The sequence below is a fragment of the Mustela lutreola genome, chromosome 12 (genome assembly GCF_030435805.1).
Source record: "Mustela lutreola isolate mMusLut2 chromosome 12, mMusLut2.pri, whole genome shotgun sequence".
NCBI classification, from domain to species: Eukaryota; Metazoa; Chordata; class Mammalia; order Carnivora; family Mustelidae; genus Mustela; species Mustela lutreola.
In genome coordinates this window covers 58,943,355-58,956,213 of record NC_081301.1, presented here as the reverse complement: position 1 = coordinate 58,956,213, position 12,859 = coordinate 58,943,355, and the positions used below count along the sequence as shown (strand labels likewise).

At 31.7% G+C, this 12,859-nt stretch overlaps 1 protein-coding gene across 5 annotated transcripts in view; it reads right to left on the bottom strand.

Annotated features, from left to right (window-relative positions):
* The window catches only part of PTPRD (protein tyrosine phosphatase receptor type D), a 2,315,363-nt gene that overhangs the window by 1,233,135 nt on the left and 1,069,369 nt on the right, over nucleotides 1-12,859 (bottom strand). For all 5 annotated transcript variants that reach the window (XM_059143037.1, XM_059143036.1, XM_059143035.1 and 2 more), the window contains one exon: nucleotides 11,958-12,007. The gene's annotated coding sequence lies outside the window, so the exon portion shown is untranslated. The remainder of the gene's footprint in view (nucleotides 1-11,957; nucleotides 12,008-12,859) is intronic.

The following is a 12,859-nucleotide window of genomic DNA, read 5'->3' as shown; positions in this document are numbered from 1 at the left end:
GTCTGTCAGCATCAAATAGCAAAACCTACACTATTCCAAAACCGGGCAGGCAGTTACTGGCATTCTCCTTCACTGTGTTCCTGCTTTACTTTTTGATGATTGCGTTCCAAATGTAATTTCTCCTTTGAACTCTTTCTTATTTTTAAATTATATAGCTAAAAATCTTTTCAGGTTTCTTCTCTGATATAATTATACTACTTAAGGCCCAAATTTAAAACTATGCTATCTGTCAGATAACATTGAAATTAGAACATCAGAAGTTATTAAAAAGAATTCAAGGGTTTTCTCATTGTTTTTACTGCTTCTTCCACTTAATGCAAAAACATGTAGGTGGCATTTTCTTCAAATTGTTTTGGCTTGGTACATGGTACTCAAGAAAGTATTTATATATGTATTATTGTTGTTACTATTATTAGCAGCTAAGAGATAGAATACTCATGTAAATAATCTTTATTACACAACTGCAAAACTAACCTCATAATCACAAACATTCATATAGGCAACAGGTCAGTTTGTCAAAACACTAGTTTAAGAAAAGATCTCAATATGATAAATGAATTGCTAAGACTGCAATGACTTTCTCTTGGCCAAATCCAATCTCTTTTCCTGCTGTTATGATTGTTGTGAGTATAATTTGTGATGCACTCAACAGTCATTTAAGATTATTATAATCCTCTTGGTTGATAAAGAGGGTAAACCAGGATTTGAACACAGACCCCATGGCCTGCGAAACTTTTTTCCTTTTTATTTCTCTGATATTGTGCTCTTCTATTTCTCCTCCAATGTTTAAGCTTTATGAAATTTCTTCATTCTATAATGATTTTAAGGATACTAGCCTGGTTCAGTCAGTAGAGTATGTGACTCTTGATCTTGGAGTCATGGGTTTGAGCCCCATGTTGGATGTAGAGAATATTTAAAAATAAAAAAATAAAATAAAATAAAATAAAAATAATGATAGTTATTCATTAACAGGATTCCAAACACCACACTCAGAGTCATGAATTCCACCTGCACATATTTAGTTCTGTACACCAAGGCATACTTATACATGTCTAAGAATGTCCCTTTGACTCTGGCAATGATTCTCAACACAGAAACATTCTCACTTACTACCATGCACTTTCATTGCTTTAATGTATGTGATTCTAATTATTTTAGATATCTAATGTACATATAAATGCAGATGTATTTATATTAATAGGGACACCCTATTAATTATTAGTCTTCCAGTTACTTAGGTCCTGAAAGCTTTGATTCACCCGGCTAACTTCTGTAAGTTTATTCCATTCTCCCTAAAATGAGAACAGAGGTTTTCTGATTGTTTTTTCATCAATAAATTATACTAACGTATTGTAAACATGAATGATACTGCAAAACATTTGGTAACAAAGGAAACTTCCTGACCTTGTTTGCCCAGTGTTCCATAAGGAAAATGGCCAAGGTGAAGAGAACATACAATTGTAGCCATTTTTGAATTTGTTTCCTTTGCTATCATCCCATCTCCATTGGCTTTTACTGGGAGTCTAAGTGGCTGTCACCACCAGCACTGTGCAACACCTCTCTAGAGGCTATAAACACTGTGGCTTTTCTCACACAACAAAAGGAAATCCTTTGAAGTCTAAAACATGAAGTTTTCCCAAAGTAACTAGAAAAAAGGTAAGAAAGCCCTAAACCAGAAGTAATTGGGTTTACAGAATACAGAATCCTCAACTATCAACTACCACAGACTGGCTACGCTGTCCCTGCTTATGTCACTATCATACTTTCTCCCATCTCCTGTAGGGGGAAAAATTCTAAGTATAACTAGCTGTCTTTGAAGAAAACAGATGATGTTTTATCCATGCACAGGATAAAAGAAATCTTTCTTCTTTTGGAGCAACAGTGATATATTGTCAAAAGTCTCTGATGCTTCAGCATTTACTCAGAAGCCTCTTCTTTTATTCTTATGTAAACAAATACATAATCAAAAAATTCCGGAACTCAAAAACCTTAGAAATCGTGTTGTCCCACTATCACATATTATAAATGATAAAATGAAGGCCAAAAGGCTATGCTCCTAGAAAATCTTATTAGATGAAAACATTCCCCTTATCTGCTGCCTTCACTACCTAGAAAACCTCACATTCTTTTATCAGATCTAGCTCAAATTTTGCATCTGTGAGGTAGAATACCTTCACAGACTCCTGTAGGAATTTATTCTTCTTCTAGCCTCTCCTATAACATTTATTTCATATCCTTCTAATAGGATCTATCATCTCTGGTAAACCTCTCTCAGGCTGTGAAGCCTTGAGCAAGTTTCGAATCTTCTTTTAATCTCAGTTTTATTGGAATAAGCAACAATCCCTTTCTCTCTCAAGGATATTGAAACAATTAAAAGAAATAATCATTGTAAATGCTTTAGCACGTTTCCTAGCACACCATGCATGCTCAAAAAATCTTAATGTTGTTGGGCCAATATAATTCATGTATCCACACACCCTTCCCTTTCAGTTGGGGAGTTCCAAAAAAGCTCTAATTCAGTCAGTAGCTCAGTGACTAGCACTGGATTGTGCACACTTTACCTTTAAGAAGTCTGCATTGAACATGCTAAGGAGTTAATAGTCTCACATGCTTGGTCCCCGGTAAATTCCCTTCTCCATTATGTATCCTTCAGACTAGGCACAATACCTTAACCAAAATTATTTTCAGAAGTTTTAAAATAAAACACTGAATAAGCCACTGTTTTTGTTATGTGTGTCCTTAGCAAAGTCAGGATTTTTTGTTTTACTTGAGAAATTTCATACCAGGTATAATAATTGTGTCCTTCTGTGATTTCTCAAGAAGAAAATGTAGTCCCACCCAAATATATTGGATTTTATCCTTAATTTATATTCAACCTTTTCCTGATGCTGTAGTTTGACCTGAAAATTTTGAAGTTATATCTCTATTTCATGCGTGGGCAAATGCTCTAGCAATAGTATTCAAAACAATTTTGCATGGTAAGCTTTTTATATAACATTTTACCTATCATGCTTGAAATTTACATTAGAAGAACAATTGACTTCCTTACTTAATGATACTTTTAAGGAACTATGAAAATTCATGAATAAAATTATATTTTATGAGTAATTTGAAATAAAGAATCTTACTTTAATGATTCACTTAATAGATAAATGCATACTTAAATATAATAAGTAAATGTATATGTGTGTTATAATTATTTTCAATTTTGAAAAAAATCTATGAAGTGAGAAAAAAATCAATGTTCACAATGATAAACATGTTTACTCTGCTATTGGAAAAAGACTCATTGTAAAATTATGATGCCATAGGAAACCCATCTCTATCACAAATTTATATCTGGGTAGTCCTACAGTTTCTGTGAACATGGGGAAGCAGTGCTATTAATAAGAGACGTGCTAGAAACTCTTCAGGTTAGAAACAAACCTCGCAAAGGTTTTGCTTGATTAAAAAAGTTATCATTTATAGTAAGAGAGAATAAACTCAAATATCTTACTTCTTGGCTTCAGAGACTTATCAAAATAAAAAAGACCCTCTTGCTAATATATTTCATACAAAACTTTCGGGGAGAGAATCTACCTTACTTAAGTTCATTTTATAGATTTTATAGCAGGGGGCAAAAAGCTAATTTTAAAGATCTACTTTTGGAAAAGAAAATTAGCATTGCCCTTAAATTACAGATGTTCATAGCTTATGATTTCTCTATTAATTCAGATATTATTGAATGGTGTTTTTATAATTTGAAGGAAAGGGTGGTGAGGAGGTGGATTCCATTTATGCTACTTCAAAATACTTAGGGTATCTGTATTTTATCTCTCTCTCTTCCTTTCTCTTTCTCTCTCACACACACACACATACACACACACAATTACTTCCTATAAATATATATATCCAGCACAATAGAAGTATCAACAGAATAATAATTACTGTATCTTTTGAAAGTTGACATATAGTTTTCAGTAATAGATTTCCTCGAGCTCCTCAGCCTTTCCCCACCCGCCATCTTGTTCCATTCCCTTTTATGCTGGTGCAGATTATTGTCCATCTCAGGGCACTTGGCAATCATGTCAGATAGCCAACAGAAATGCTATGCTGAGTTCTTACTGATACCACTGTGATTTCTTACAACACTTCATTTATGAGCTAAAATACTTCTGATCTTACTTTAAGTAGATAATAGAAATTTATTAATTTAACTTAAAATATATATTTATCTCTCTGAATACAACAAAATAAATAAAATACCTTTACTCTTAAGCCTATTTTAAGATGACAAGGTATTCTTATCTTTCTTTTTAGCCCACAAGATTGGAATAAGATGTCATAGTTGAGATGAATGCATATTCTGAAGGTTTTTTTTTATTAAAGATAGTATATTTGCATTTTATAATAGTGATACATTGAACTAAACTCACTATCCAGTGAATGATTATAACAAATAAAAATGGATTTAAAATAAGTATGCTTAGCTTATTTATTTAAATCTGAAATTTATTTGTGGAACATAAGGAATCGAATGGAGGACATTAGGAGAAGGAAGGGAAAAATGAAGTTGGGGAAATCAGAGGGGGAGACAAACCATGAAAAACTATGGACTCTGAGAAACAAACTGAAGGTTTTAGAGGGTGGGGGGAGTTGGGAAATGGGTGAGTCTGACAGTGGGTATTAAGGAGGGCATGTATTGCATAAAGAACTGGGTGTCATATGCAAACAATGAATCTTGGAACACTACAGCAAAAGCCAATGATGTACTGTATAGTAACTAACATAACATAATAAAAAAATCCAACACAGATTTTCTTGATTTATGATGGGGTTATATCTTGATTAACCCGTCATAAATTGAACACATCATGAGTTGAAATGCACTTAGTACGCCTAACCTACTGAACATCATAACTTAGTTTAGCCCACTTTAAATGTGCTCAGAACACTTACATTAGCCTGTAGTTGGACAAAATCCTTTAATAATGTTGAATATCTCTTGTAATTTATTGAATAGTGTACTGAGAGTGAGAGAGAATGGTTGTGTGGCTACGGAATTGTTGTGAGTGTATTGGTTGTTTACCCTTTTCATGGCATTACTGACCAGGAGCTGTGGCTCACCACTGCTGCCTGGGTTGTGGAAGAGGATTGTGTTACATATTTCTAGCCTGGGGAAAGATTCAAATTCAAAATTTGAAGTATGATTCCTACTCAGTGTGTACAGCGTTCACACCATTATAAGTAGGGGATCATTTGTACATATAATTAATTTATAAAATTTTTGTGATAATTAAGGTTTTAATTTTACCATATCATTATTCTTCTTTTGCAGACATAAATTATGCTTATAATGTATAAAAATGAGCTATTTGAATGAGAATTCATATGCTTAAATGCCAAATTTTTCTGCATTTATTAATCATGGCTAAATATCATATGCTGTTCTTAGGATTATAATTACAGGTATGTTGGACTAAAATGGAGTGAGACGGTCTGGAGTAAATGCTAAAAAATTCCAAGGTCAAGATTTCAGGTAAAATGTGTGAAAATACAGGTCAGTTTATGATAGTGTGGATAGATATAAATTATGATATACTTAAACTATTAAATAAATAAATTATTTATTTATTACTAAATAAATGAAATGAAGCATCAGGGACCACATGCTACAAACACAATTGCAAGACAATCAGCTGTCCCTACAAACAAACAGATATAAGGAATGACAGGAAAGTTTTTGTTCCACTGTTTTCAACTTTTGCCAAAGAGGCAGATACAAATGTACAGAAACCTCTTTGCAAGTTAATGAGGGAAAATGCTCCATTTTCATCTCTCCTCTATCAGATCCCTTCAAGTTTAGAGATGTGATTTTGCAGAGAAGATAATGATGATGACAGAAGTTTATAGAGATCTTCCAGTTTTCACTTATTCTAGTGAATTCCTCCTTCAATACTGTACTGACTTGTCCTTATATTCAACTGTGAGAGGACATGTTAAAATTAGAAATTCTTTGCTCAATAAAATAACCTTTCCTATTCTTTCCCCCAACTTGCTTCTTTAAAGAATCCCAGCCATTGCTACTTCTTTCCATTTATCACTGTCCTGATCACACTGTAGATTTATCTTATAATCCCAAATATTGTTGAAGTCTGTTGTTTTAAAAATATATTTAATCTCAACCTTATCCCATACAATGCTTAGGCCCAATGTTTACCATATGTCTTTGCAGCGTCAATTCATACATACTCCTACAAGCATCAACCCAGAACAATTAACTAGAATTGTCTGGGTTGCTAGACCAATGAGTTGAATGAGTCCTTTGAATGTCCAGTATTAAATCCTTATTCCTTACTTCTAGTTTAGTTTTCATCTAAAGTAACATAAATATCACTCTCGGAGTTGAATAAGATAGAATAATAAATTATCAGTCCCAAGTGGAGTTGTTGATCCTTTTGCTAGAGCCTGTCTCCCAATTTCATCTTGACCAACTTAGTTGTGAATGTTTTGTTATACAACCGATTGCTCTAACCTAGGACTCACCCTTGTTGTCTCTTTTTCTCTTACCTTCTACATCCAATAGATTGGATGTGTTCTGCCCCCAATAGACTTCAAGTCCATCTCAGTGATCCCATCCTGATCTAGGACATCACATCTTTCTCTCTCAGAAATCTTCAAGTGTCTCCTCCTAAATGATCTTCCTACTTCTAGACTTCCTTCCCACTAATTCATTATCCACAAAGCACTAATCTTAAAACGTAAATGGAATTACCACACATTTTTATTTAAAAGTACTCAATGGCTTCCAATCGCATTTACAATGAAATCAAATATACTTGTCATGGACTACAAAGCTTACCTCATTCCAAGGCCCTCTCCTTTTTTATTTACTGTGCTCCAGTTACACTAACATTCACATATTTTCTTGAACATTCCAAGCTTCTCTTTAATTCAGAGCCAAGAAATCCCATTATAGCCCCTTCCTTTCTCCAATTCTTCTTGTGGTGAATTCATCTTTCATTTAAAATTATTAGCTTAAATACCAATGCCTGTCCTCATTATTCTATATTTGAGAGTATTTTTCTTCAGGACATCCAAAGTTGAGATTTATTTTTCATGTTTAATTTTTCCCCCCATTAAACTATGAAATCAATAAGATAAAAACTTTGTCAGCTCTGCCATTGTGACATGAGTTAGCCATTTTCCTAACACATAGTATGTTCTTCATAAGTTAATGGAAAGAAAGAGAGAGAAAAAAGAGGGAGGAGGAAGGAAGAAAGAGAGAAGAATGTTGGAAAAGGAATGTGTGGAGAAACAAATGTTTGATTTAGTAAAAACAAAACAAAAATAAAAACAACCCACTAATCTGTTTAGCTCATACACAATTGGTTTTTCTATATAGCAAAAATTTAAAAAGCATCTGCTACTGCGAGATACAGCCAGCAACTAGAAAATATTTTTATTTTTCAGGGGGGACCCTAGTATTACTTTAACAGTTAAACAAAATGTATCATTAAATAGGTCAACAAAAAAGAAAAAAATAGAGTATTTTGTGCTTCTAATCACATTATTCTCAAGTTCAATCTTTATTTATGTTACCAAAACTTAGCTATATAATTTTTTCTGATTCTCTTTTTTTGGCCTTTTTAATAAGTGTTCATGCTTTCAGATTATAATTTTATTGCATTATTCAATCTTTTAATTTTGGGTTCAAACTGTGCATAATAAAACAGTCTACATTTTTATAACTCTTCAATTTGTACATTTTCCTTCATGCAGCACATTAATTACATGTCTTTGAACTTTATTTGTCCCCAAACTCTGTCATCTCTATGAAAATGAAGTCAAGTATATTTAACTGGCATCAATTACTTTTAACTGTGATATGTCTCAAGTGCATTTTTTTCCCTTTATCTATCATTTACCACCAGGGACACCTTCAAATATTAAATCCTGAAGTGTTTGTGTAAACTTTGTATATTTTCACAGATAAACTCATTAATAAACTTGTTATTTAGCTATTTGAAATGTTTAGTGAAGGATCAGAGATATTAAGGCTACATAAAGTCTTTGTACCAATCTTCAAGATACCTTGCTGTGTTTCACCGCTGTCTCCCTGCTCTAATTGCCCCACAGAGATCAGTAATTTAGTAAAAGTGAAAATCACCTAATTAGCTTTTAATTAGTACATGCTTCATATTTCATCATCTTTGGCTACCTAAAACAGACAAGGAAGCCCAAAAGAAAAATGAAGATCTTTTTTTTTTAAACAGTTCTGATACAAACTCCACACTCTCCAAATTTATGAAAATAAATTAAATACTATCTTTAGCTTCAAGGATTTTTAATCCATGAACCTTACATTACATTCTTATCACATCTTTCACTATTATAAAGATTTAAAAATAATAACTAATTATTAAAAACAACCTATTATGTGGTTTGCTTTTGTACTTCTATTGTTTGAGTTAGGAGTTACTCCAAAGTTAATGAAATAGCTTGTATTATGTACCCAGAGATTTAAAAAGAAATGGCCAAATATGGATATATGAATATGAAATTATTGATCTTTCTCTTTTAAGTAATTATTTAATTCCATTATGTTTCATTACATCTCTTGAGTATTTCACCTGTTCTGGAGACAATTTAAAGTATTTAAATAAAGATGAATACTTCAAGAGAAAAACACATGCAATTCAAAATCACACATAATAGGACAATACAATATGTGGCAAACATATACACATTTGTATAACTGACTCAGAATTTTAAGGAAGACATAATACTGATTTTTATCAAACACAAAATGGGTATGTGATGTACTTCTGAGTTTGTTATGGAAAATGTTATACATATACACATCTTTATTAAATCTCAAAACAAATAAAATTTCAATGTAGTACATACAATAGTATTCTGTAGCTAATCCTCTGGCAGTATTTACCATGGTTGTTATGTGTTTATGCAATTTATTAAATATAATATTTTAGAGACAACTAAATACATTTTAATAATTTTATTTGAATACTAAACAGATTAATTTCTGAGTTTTTTTTAATGATTCTGTAGATTATTTTGTAGACTGCTTCACTTAATATATGCTGGAAATAAATTATCATAATACACTAAGGGTTAAAATCAAATATTAATTTTAGTATGCTGCTGAATATTTATTTCAAAATTGTAACTGATCGTGTGCCACACAGAGTAGACATTACGTAAATACATATCTAAATATTATAAAAACCTACAAATTGCTTATAAATAGCAACATTAAATTATTAAACAAATACAAACATCTTTATATTTATTTAAGAATATTACAATAAGAGTTAAAATACACACAGAGCAATTACTATTCTATGAGAAGCTTTTCAGAAAACTATTTTAGTATATGTGTTGCCAAAGCAAGCACCAGGAAACTATTTTAAACATACAAGATAGTAGCACTATCCTTACAATTTAAGAATAGAATAATATCCTTAAAACCTGGAAATTATTAGGTGTAAAAGCTTAAATAGTAAAGCTTTTAGAGAAACTGTAGGAACCATGGCAAAGGCAGATATTTCTCTCTCTCTCTTTTTTTTGTTAACATCTCTTAACTAGGTCACAAAAAGCCCTAATCACATAAGAAATAAACCTAATTGAGAATTTCTATTCACCAAAAGACACCACTAGGAGAGTACTAAAATAATCCTCCAAGTGCTTTAATATAAAATATAAATATCCAGTCATATGCCAGAAAATGTTTAACAACTAACTTTCCTGTTTTTTAGTGTTTGTCAATGTGTGTGGTATAAAAATTTCTACCGTGGCAGATTTTCAAACTACCGAGCAGCTCTCTAAATTCCTGACACTTTAACGGTTCGCTCTTGTGCATCGGTTTGAGCTAGCTCCATCACAGAGCATTCAATACCCATTACACACAAAATGAAAAAGGATACACAGTATAGTAGAAAAAGGGCAAGTCTTAACACTTCAAAAAGGAGAATATTCATATGACAAATAATCATCACAAATACGATAATCATAAAAGTGCCATCAATATTCAAGGTATTCAAATTGAAATATTTCTGTTTTACATTTCTATAAACACACCGATTTGGCTAAAATAGAAGGATAAAAAATTCTACAATGTTAGTGAATATTCGGAGCAACAGAAATCTCACATCCTGCTCCCAAAAATCAATACAACCAGTTTGGCAAACTTTCAGTCTCTACTAAAGTAGAACATATGCATTTCCTATATATCCAACAAAATACATGCATGCATTTCCTAAAAGATATTCCAGATGTCCATATAACCACTATTCATAAGAACCAAAGACTGGAAGCTACCTGAATGCTTATAATGGGAGAGAGGATCATAATTTGGTACATCCACACAGCTGAATACTAAGCAGCAATGAAAATGAATGATTAATCACTGCATAAAATTTTACAAATGTAATGCTAAGCAAAAGAGGCAAAGTAGTAACTACTATATGACTTCATCTGTAGGATGTAAAACGGAATAATCTATCCTTCTAGAAGTCAATACAGTGCTTATTTTCCTGGATATAATTACCAAGAGAGTACTATGCAATGGGTTTCAATGTATACTAATTTTTGTTGTTGTTGTTTGTTTGTTTGTTTGTTTTTTAATGTGAGAGCTGGTTATATGAGACTGACGCGCTGCCTACTGCTCTAAGGAGGCACCTGAGAGCTGGATATAGGGGTGGGAGTGTTTATTTCGTTAAAATTTACTGAAACTGTATACTTAAGATACGAGCAAGATTAGAGATGAAAAATAATGATGCGTGTAATTTTAAAAAATATTTTGACGTATTTTATAAGTTGAATTAACTTGCGAGAAAAGTTCATTAGGTATATTTGTAAAATATAAATTACAATTTAACAATGCCTGTTGGGATTAAAATTATTGTTCTTTGCACATCCAAATAATGTATTTCATAAAAAAAAATTCTTTCATTATCACTAGAATCCACTTAGTAGAGCAGTGGAATTTTCCCTTGCTTCTATTTGACACTTGTCTTCAATAATCATATGTTGAGTGTCTCAAAAAAATGTAACCAAAGCATATACCTTAAAATGCCCCAAGGTGGTTATTCCCTATAGCCTCTTAAAAAAACTTCTTCAAGATACATTTTGATAAGGCTGCATTATCAAATTAACAAGTTTACTTAATCAACTTTGTGTTTCTGAAGATATCGTTTACCCGGAAATATAAAATGTATGACACAATTGCCCGTATTATCTGCATTTTATTTTTATCAGTCGAAAGCTAAATCTTTATTACGTTTACTATTAAAGAAGAGATAAACTGAAAATTATCTAACTAAACAACAAAAGTGAAATTGTTTACTTAACATTCTGTAGCAATTAAAGTGGAATCCAGATTCACATGTGTAATTGAGTACATTAACCAAAGAAACTGACAAATTAATAAGGCCCATAAGATCACCTTAGAAGTAGCTGATTACTTCTTATCATTTCTTTTTCCATAGTTACATATTTTACTTTGAACTTCCTAAAGCTCTAATATCAAGCTTTCATAGAGGAATTCCATTTTGATAAGTCTTGACAGGTGATGAAATAAGTTTTCCTTTCAGTAACTCATTGCCTCTCTTCATTGCCATCCAATGGACCTCATTATAAAAATTTTAATATATAAAATTGTCATTCATGTCCAAAGAACTTTTTCAGTAGTATAAATCTTACCTTTCTGAACAATGCCTTCAAATTCACTTAGAGCCTATCAAAGATTATTTCAAATGATCATTATTATAATCTACCTAAGAACATAAACATTTAATAGAAAATATCACACAGTTTCTTCAACATTTATGTAAAAGTATGGTAAAGTGTCAAGAAAACTATGCAAATTACCTTTATATTTACAGGTATATTTACTGATCTATTATCAAGCAGGTATAATAAAGAGGAAAAATAACTCTTCTTAATTATACTCTTACCATAAGCTCACTGGTTAGGAATTCAGATAAGAAGTTCACCACCCTGAGACCTAGAAAAGTATAAGCAAAAATATTTTCTATCAGTACTGGCATCATATTCTAATTTAAGCATTATAAAATGTTAAATAATGATTCAATATTATGAAAATTTTTCATTGTATGAGTAATTAGTATACACATAATTTGACAAGCAATTTTGACTACAACATTCTTCTAAAATAGTATTATCATTACTCAGCTTACATCAAACTATTGTAATTTAAGATTAATTACTCTAAGTTGAGCTCTTTAATGCAGGGATGACAAATAAGTAGAGAAATTTTACTGTCTCCTTTGTTTCCTCTAGACATCTGGGTGATGGGCATATTTGCAAGCAAAATTTATTTTGCATATATTACTGAACCTTCTCAGTTACCTTCATTTAACAGTTTGAAATGTAGGCACACCCATACACATACACACTTGCTACACATGTGGGTGCACACACATGCATATGCAAATGTGGTTATCATACTGCAATCCTATGTTTATCTTTGCTTTATCTGTTTAAATCAGTGGAGAATATGTAACTTTCCATGAATATAAATATTGTCTATCATTATACAAAGGCTGCATAGTACTCCATAGTTTGTTGTGCACCTTAAATTGTTTAAGATATTTGATTATGCAGTAACACTCTATCATATTGGTTATCAGTATCTTCTTTGAATTGAGCCATTTAGTTACCATTATATGTGATCATTATTTAATAGTTAATGTGCTTTGCAAGAGTTTTAATATTTTGATGCAGTGGTAACCTACCAATTACACATATATATTAAGTCCTTGAATTTGTTTCCTTCTAGGTAGATTCTGTTCTATATGAACAAAAGAATAGACTGAAGATGTAATCTTTTCCATCA